This window comes from Eschrichtius robustus, chromosome 9, assembly GCF_028021215.1.
Source record: "Eschrichtius robustus isolate mEscRob2 chromosome 9, mEscRob2.pri, whole genome shotgun sequence".
NCBI lineage: Eukaryota > Metazoa > Chordata > Mammalia > Artiodactyla > Eschrichtiidae > Eschrichtius > Eschrichtius robustus.
Window position 1 is genome coordinate 42,573,765 of NC_090832.1, and position 9,074 is coordinate 42,582,838.

The following is a 9,074-nucleotide window of genomic DNA, read 5'->3' on the forward strand; positions in this document are numbered from 1 at the left end:
TGGTGGTGAAGCAGACCCAATCCCTTAGTCAGATAGATAGACATTCTGAGATGGGTAGATGAATTAAAGGTGTGTTTAGAGACAGAAATAATAAATATACTTGTTTTTTTCAATTGAGAAAAGGTGCCTAAAATATAGTGCAGAATTACATTTTAATCAGATGTGCCTCTAGGAAAAATTAACTAAGGCAGACATTGTGCAGCATTAAAAGTAACGAGTTAGTAGGCCCTTAGATAAATGAAGGAGTGGCACTTAGGAGTGAAAATAGTAGGAGAGAATGACTTTTTAAATAATAAAAGTAGAGTTGAGTTTATTAATATTTCTCATAAAGATCATCATGAATGTGGGAGTCCCTATTCATTAAAGAGTTCAATTTATCAGATTTTACCACATGCTATAATAACTCATTTGTGAGATGCCACAAGGTCAAGATAATGCAGTTCCCATCCATATCCTATTATATTTTATGAGAACATTTGGTGGTCTCTGTACATAACTAATATATTTATCCTGTGAAATGAACATTCATCAACATCCAAGAGAGAGAAAGAGAAGGAGTCATTTAAAAAGTAAGATAGGGGCCGCAGGAGGAAGATGGTGGTGGAGTCGTGCGTTACCCAGGAGGAAATTAAGAAGGAGCCCGAGAAGCCCATCGATCGGGAGAAGACCTGCCCGCTGTTGCTGCACGTCTTCACCACCACCTAGGGCCGCCACCACCGCCTGCACGAGTTCTCCCGCGGAAACGTGCCGTCCAGCGAGCTGCAGATCTACATTTGGATGGATGCAACCTTGAAAGAATTGACTAGGTTAGTAAAAGAAGTCTACCCAGAAGCCAGAAAGAAGGGCACACACTTCAATTTTGCAATTGTTTTTACGGATCCTAAAAGGCCTGGCTATTGAGTAAAGGAGATTGGCAGCACCGTGTCTGGGAGAAGGGGACAGACGACGACTCCATGACGCTGCAGTCGCAGAAGTTCCAAATAGGGGACTGTCTGGACATAGCAATCACTCCTCCAAATCGGGCACCACCTCCTTCAGGGCGCATGAGGCCATATTAAATTTTATTTACTATCTCTTGAATTTATTTTCCATTCAGTTATGTAAAATAAACTTTCACTTTTTCCTACCCCCTTGTTGCCATTAAGCCTTTAAACTCTAAACAAATTGTAATGCATCTATTTAGGAGTTCGATTTGGCTTTGCTATGGTATGAATATTAATAGAAAGTCCGTATGTTTCCAGTTCTGTAAAATATGGAAAGTGCTCTTAGCATTCCATGTAAAACTATATTGTTAAACATATGTTGCAATCACCTTGAGTGTGAAAGTTAATGGAGCATGGGTTCAGGGTTTAATTTAGTATTGGGGGTTTATGCTAAGTCGTGGAGTTGGTATGTTTAAGCCCAAATGGGGCAGAACAAGAAAGCCATGAGATTGTATTAAATAGTGCAGGAGTTTGCCGCCCAGAAGGTTGTATGGAGTTGTGAAGAAGACCTTTGGGAAGGTGCAGGGCGGGGCAGCTGAGACGTTTTGGAACAGTCTGAGCTGAGGCAAGTTGAAGAAGCTGTCTGTGTTTGAAGGGAGAGGCCTGCCTGAATCAAGGTGTGATGGCAATTTAGAGAAAAGGAGAATGGGTGCCACAGTGAGGCCTTTTTATGTTTTAAAAAGAGGGAGAATGGGGCCTTCTGAGGGCAGGAAGTAGTATAAAGGAGCAAGGGTTAGAACTTAGGATAAGGATGGAAAGGTTTACCTTGAAGATCTGAAAATTCAGGGAGGAATGAAAGAAGAATCTTAGATCAAGGGAGAAGGTCAAGGATGAGGTCAAGTTAAGTAGGGGATGTTCACATGCCCTGTTCAGCGCTGGGGCTGACTCGTGTCTGATTTGAGAGGCAGTATGCATAGTGGTTACAAGCAGTTGGACTGAACATTTAAATCCTGGTTACACTAATAGCAACCTTGGACAGGTTACTTGGACCTGTTTTTTTCTGTTTGTTTAAAATTTGTAAAATGGAGGTAACAGCCTTTAGGATTGTGAAGACTAATTAAATGTTTGCAAAGGGCTTAGAATAGTGCCTGACAAGTAAGAAACAAAGTTAGCCATAGAGTTCAGTCAGAGCGGGTGCCATCTCTTTCACGGCACTGTTACAGTCTCATTTTGAAGTTTATAAACAGTGTGCAGTATGTGATAAGGCCTATTACCTTTAATCTATTGCAGTAGAAAATTTTGAAAATGTGTATTCCAAAATTTGAAAAAATGTACTACCAAAGTAAAATTGCAGTAATTTGATCTTGTACATACAAAAGCAGCCTTTTAAAATCTAATGATTGTAGGATTGGGGTTCCTGGTGCAGTAAACAGGTGACAGATACAAGCCTGGAACCCCAATCTAGGGCCTCTTCTCCACTGAAGTTTGCCCCAAACCCTTAGACTCTTTATTCATTCATACTAGATAGGCTTGAGCTCCTTAAGTCATGCAATTAACTTAAACCTAATTTTTTGGAGAAGAGGAGCCATGATTACCTTCCTGTCTGTAGAGAAGATACTGAGGTACTGTGCAGATCAAGAAGGCAGGAACTCATTAAAGGACTTTGTAAGCCAACTTTTCATAACAGTGTGAACTCCTGCAATGGGGGCTCGCCTGTAATTCCAGGTTATTCTCCCACTAGTTGAAAATAAAGTGGTTTATTTGCTTGGTTCCAAAAAATAAAATACATAAATAAATATGCAAAATAAATTAATTAATTAAAAGTAAGATAAGTCAACTATACTCCAATAAAAAAATTAATTTTTAAAAAAGTAAGATAAGAGAGTTTAGAGAAAATATTCCAGAATCAGAGCACCTGGTAGAATAGAACTAAATAGGAGGAGGGGCAGAGGCTCAAGTGCTAAAACCAGTTCTAAATCTATGACCTTAATTTCTTTTCTCTACTAAGAGCAGGCTTTTGCATTTATAAAGTGAGAGATGTAAAAAATCTCATGACACTTATAATTTAATTTGGAGACTAGAAAATCTAAGACACATTAACACTAGAGCAAATAATGTGGCACAACATGTAGTTAATGGCTAAATCATATGGTTCAGAGGATAAGTGCTACAGAGATTGAGAATATAAGACCGAGAATATAAGACCAAGGATATTTGAGAAAGATTTTATGGAGGAGATGGGAAAAGGGAGAAATTATGAAGGGAGAAGTTTAAAAAAAAAAAAGAACTTTCCAATAGAAAGGAAGGAAAGGCAAGGAGGTATGAACACAATCAACTTCTTTGTGGGATGCAGAGGAAAGCTTGTTTTGGAAAATATGTGAGAAACAGATATAGATTTGTGGTATTGGGTCAACTCATAGGTGCCCTCAAAAGCTAGGAAGAAAAAGTTTTGAAGCTGAGTAGGAGAAAGCAATCCTATTTCCTAGAGAACAGAGATTGTTGGTTCTAGCATTTCCAGCTCCACTCAGACACTTGATGATTGGAAAACCTAGCAGCATCCCAAGGTGCCCAAGCTTGTACTGAGTCTCAGCTTGTACTGATCAGCAGCTCTCTTCACTCTCCATCAAACCATCCATCCATCGAAGCCTGGCTGATTCCTTCCAAAATAAAAGTCAACCCAACCTCCAGAGGGCAATGTCATTTCCAATCCATGGTGAGAGTCTGGGAAACCAGCTAGTTTCTGCAATTTGAAGAGAAGTATACAATTTGAAAAGGTAGATGGAGAATCCTAAAAAAAATTCAAGAAAAAATTCTCAACCTGGGTAGGGTATAGAGCATTTAACAGTGTTTCAGAAGAAAGAAGAGACCCTAGGTCCCTGGCTATGGTTCTACTCTGCTCTAGGCAAGCTCTCCAGTTCCTCCCACTTCTACATCCTCATTCGACAAAAGTAACTATTTAGTAAGGGTGTCAAGGGGAATTCACCCGTCCTGTATCAAGGCATCAAAAGGTCTAGATGAGCTACCTATATTAACCACAAATAAGAGGAAAAAGAATGTTATGGCAATCATGCAAAAACTCTGCATGAAAAGTTACCATCATCATCGTCATATCATCATCGTTAGTGCTTCTCAAACTTTAGAATACACAGAATTATAAGGAGAGCTCATTAAAACATAGATCTGGACCTTATTCCCAGAACTCCTGATTCTGGTCTCTGGAGAACCTGGCCTGACTGACCTTTTATTCCAATTCAGTTTATATTTATAATGAATGTTGCTACCTAATGAATTGTCTTAAATTTCCTCAGACTATTAATAGCAGGAAAAAATCAATGCCTTTTTAATTTATATCACAAACTCAAAAGAAGACAAGTTTGGAGATTCTCTAGTCCATCATCCTTCTTAATACAGAAATTCCATCTATGACATCCTTTTAAAAATATGCCCATCAAATTTATCCTTGTAGCCTGCAGTGATGGAATGTTACATTTCACATTTCAGCCCAACACTTTTGGGGAAGCTATAAAATTGCTATAAAATCCCCCCCGGAGATGCTAGTCTTATCTTCCCCTGGAGAGATTTATATATATTTCAAAGGGTAAGAGCAAGAACCTAGGCTCCTTCTCAAGGAAAAAAGGTTTTTGTCCCCATCTTTCAGGATAGGAGGAGAGACAGCAGTCCCTTTCTACATAAATGCCCAGATTTATATTTTCAGGGTGCTTAACCATATTACAAACGGATATGTGTGGGATGATGCCAGATCTACCTCTTATCATGTTGCTGTATGGTTAAGAATTGGGACAAAAGGGAACTGGCACAGTTATTTGCTGTAAGCAAATATTAATCTGCTCTGCTTCAGAAACCTTGAGTTCATATTTGGGTTAATATTAATAAACGATGACAACCTAGGAAAGTAGTATGAACGTGAGTATCTATGAGAGAAGTTACAGGCTTTAGCAAATTAAGATCATGCAGTATTTTTCATATGCAGTTTATACATTTAATGTTTACTCTGTGTTAAGTGGTATTTTCAATTAATTATTTATATTAATTATTTTTAAATTTTATTTATTTATTTATGGCTGTGTTGGGTCCTCGTTGCTGTGCGCGGGCTTTCTCTAGATGTGGCAAGCGGGTGCTACTCTTCGTTGCAGTGTGCAGGATTCTCATTGCGGTGGCTTCTCTTGTTGTGGAGCACGGGATCTAGGCACATGGGCTCAGTAGTTGTGGCTCGCGGGCTCTAGAGCACAGGCTCAGTAGTTGTGGCTCATGGGCTTAGTTGCTCCACGGCATGTGGGATCCTCCCAGACCAGGGAGTGAACATGTGTCCCCTGCATTGGCAGGCGGATTTTTAACCACCATGCCACCAGGGAAGTCCCTATTAATTATCTTTTATTACAAGTTTAAGATAAAAGATTTAACCCCAAATTTTGATATTCCCTTGAGAGCTGGGAAAGGAATATATGGCCTACAGAAACATTTCATAAAGTGAGTAACCTGGATAAATTAGTATAACAAATGTAAATGGTTTTTTTCCCCATTTTTGGAAAAAGTTACTCCCAGTTACTAATCTTTCCTCTTACAGAATCTTTCCCATTCACCATAACTTCTGAGATTTTTTTCAGTGAATGTTTTTATTTACAAAGAACTTTTAGTACTCTGAAAAATAACTTACCTACCATATAATTTTCATGCCTTATTACTTTACTTATCGTCATGACAACTCTGTGTCATATGAGATAATTACTAGCCATCATTCTTAGAGATGAGAAAACTGAGACACAGAAAGATTAAGTAATTTACCAAAGTTCATCCAGTTAATTAGTTTTAAAACTAGTAAGAGCCAAGCAATTATGTAAATATATTGAATTTACTCTGAATATTTCATATGACCTCTAATTATAAAAGTTGAACTAGTAAAAAAACCTAATGGCATTGTCAGTACTTGGCTTCCTATTTTCTAAAATCATAAGAAAACAGACGAGAAGACAAGAGGTAACATTCTGAGTAATAGCTATACAACAGTAGCTATTATTATATAGTAAGTTGTTTTTTAAAATAAGTCAGTTTGATTTTTTAAATAGCATTTCTCTTCCTGGCAATATCCAATTCACAAATGATAGTTTATAGAAAGTATGCCAAAAATCCAAGACAATTCTCTGACCTTGGATAGTGGTACAGTTTCTTTAATCATAGAATTGGTAACTTACTAACACTTGGCTGTTCATGATTGATGCCTTTAGGTTAGTTACACACAGTTAATTAAAATTAATGTTTACCAACTAACTTACTATGCATCTTGGCAATAAATGTACTTGATATTTACTGTCAAACTACAGATTATTATTAATTTCTGTGATATGAATATGCTTCTATGTGTATTTCTATTACTGGAAGGGCAAAAACAGCTTTGTATGAGATGGAAATTATGGAAAAACAGGAAACTAGAAAGCTAATATTTCTGTTTTGACTATTTGTAGCCTATATATTTTTAAAATAAATTTTTTTGAACTATTTTAGATTTACATGAAAATTGTGAAGATAGTACAGAGAGTTCCCAATATTCCATGCCCAGTTTCCTCTGTTATTAACATTAATGTATGGTACATTACAATTAACTAAAGTCCATAGTTTATTCAGTTTTCCTTAGTTTTTACCTAATGTCAGTAGTCTGTTCCAGGATTTCATTCAGGATACCATGTTACATTTAATAGATATGTCTTCTTAGGCTCTTCTTGGCTGTGACAGTTTCTCAGACTTCCCTTGTTTTTTATGACCTTGACAGTTTTGAGGAGTACTTGTGAGTATTTTGTAGAATATCTCTCTACTGAGTTTTGCCTTACATTTGTCTCGTAATTATCCTGGGCTTATGAGTTTTAGGGAGGAGAATCACAGAGCTAAAGTGCCACTTCATCACATTGTATCAATGGTACATGCTATCAAAATGACGTGTCACTGTTGATATTCATCTTGATCATCTGGCTAAGGTAGTGTTTGTCAGTTTCTGCACTCTAAAGTTATTCTTTTCCCTTCTTTCCATAGTACTCTTTTGGAAGAAGTGTGCACTCCACACTTGAGTGGAGACCTCTATACCTTTTACAAGTGGATAAAATGGAATTCATAATTTTGAAAGCATGCACCGTTAAAAAATGAAATAATGAAAGTCCTGGTGAGTTCTAGCATCTTGAAACTTTGAACAGTTAAGACTCTATTCTTGGAAACTTTGTAGGAATACTCTCTGTGTGATACCATTTGGATACTCACTGTGGGTAACTAAATTTTCCCTGTTTTTTAATTTTTAAAAAAATATTTATTTATTTGGCTATGCCGGGTCTTAGTTGCGGCATGCGGGATCTTTGTTGCCGCATGTGGGATCTTCGTTGCAGCATGTGGGCTCTTAGTTGTGGCATGCAGGATCTAGTTCCCTGACCAGGGATGGAACCTGGGCCCCCTACATTGGGAGCGCAGGGAAGTCCTCCACCAGGGAAGTCCTCCTAGTTTTTTAGATTTGACAACCCCTTACTTATTAGGCACTATGCTGAACTCTGGGAATACAAATCTGAGACATCATCCTTGCCCTCAAGAGGTTTAAGTCCCATCATAGATTCCACGTCCTGAAAGCCAATACTTTCCTCATTTCTCTTGCTATGGTATCTAGAATATTTGCAAATTCAAATTAATCTTCTAAAACTAACTATCCTCACGCCCCCAGCTAACATCATATCAAATGGTGAAATGTTGGAAGCTTTTTCTCTAAGGTTATGAACAACACAAAGTTGCCTAATCTCACCACTCTTATTCAACATAATACTGAAAGTGCTGGCTTCCCTGGTGGCGCAATGGTTAAGAATCTGCCTGCCAATGCAGGAGGCATGGGTTCAAGCCCTGGTCCACGAAGATCCCACATGCCGTGGAGCAACTAAGCCCATGAGCCACAACTACTGAGCCTGTGCTCTAGAGCCCGCGAGCCACAACTACTGAGCCCATGTGCCTAGATCCCGTGCTCCACAACAAGAGAAGCCACCACAATGAGAAGCCCGCACACCGCAACGAAGAGTAGCCCCCCCCCCTCTGCAACTAGAGAAAGCCTGCATGCAACAACGAAGACCCAAAGCAGCCAAAAATAAATTAATTAATTAATTATTTTAAAAAAAGAGAAAAGAATCAAAATCAAATTAAATTTTAAAATTAAAAAAAAATACTGAAAGTCCTAGCCAGAGCAATTAGGCAAAAAAAGAAATAAAAGTATCCAAATCAGAAATGAAGAATAGGGACTTCCCTGGTGGTGCGGTGGTTAAGAATCTGCCCGCCAATGCAGGGAACACGGGTTCGAGCCCTGGTCCGGGAAGATCCCACATGCCGCGGAGCAACTAAGCCCGTGAGCCACAACTACTGAAGCCCGCGTGCCTGGAGCCCATGCACCACAACAAGAGAAACCACTGCAATGAGAGGCCCAAGCACCACAACGAAGAGTAGCCCCCGCTCACCGCAACTAGAGAAAACCCGCGCCCAGCAACAAAGACCCAATGCAGCCAAAAATAAATAAATAAATTTATAAAAAAAAAAAAAAGAAATGAAGAATAAATAAAACTGTCTCTTTTTGCAGATGACATGGTCTCATGTATAGAAAATCCCAAAGACTCTGTCAAAAAACAAAAATACGCAACTCTGACATCAGTGCCCTGCTCACATCCCCTCAGCTCACCCCAGAGGTCAGCTGTGTTTGGGTAGACAATTTGCTTACCTCCAGCGACTCCTTACCTTAAGTATTTCTCTGCCTGAGGGCTCCTAAGGAGTTAACGTCCCAGGAGCATCTTCAAGCATTAATGAGTGGATATTGATGGGAAAATACTCCCACTTCCTTGTCCTTCGTTGGGACTATTTCAGCTGTGTTTTACACAGCCTCCCAGAGAGTCCACAGTGGTAGTGAAGGCCAGTTGCTCACCCCAGTAACCTTTGCAGTAACAATGCACCATCTTGCCCTGTCTCTTTCCATTTTCTGTCTCACTTCCCCCCTCTCTCACCCTGCTTCCTGTGATCACTCCCCAAATAAACTCCTTGTACCCAAATCCTTAATGCAGAATCTGCTTTTGGATGAAACTCAAAGGAAGACATCTCAGTTTTCCATTTTCTAAATTCAGTGTCAATATG

The 9,074-nt window shown here is 38.9% G+C and overlaps 1 pseudogene; it reads left to right on the forward strand.

Moving 5' to 3' along the window:
• Positions 1–585: 585 nt before the first annotated feature.
• LOC137769446 (histone deacetylase complex subunit SAP18 pseudogene) lies at positions 586–1,058 on the forward strand (annotated as a pseudogene).
• The last annotated feature ends 8,016 nt before the right edge of the window (positions 1,059–9,074 follow it).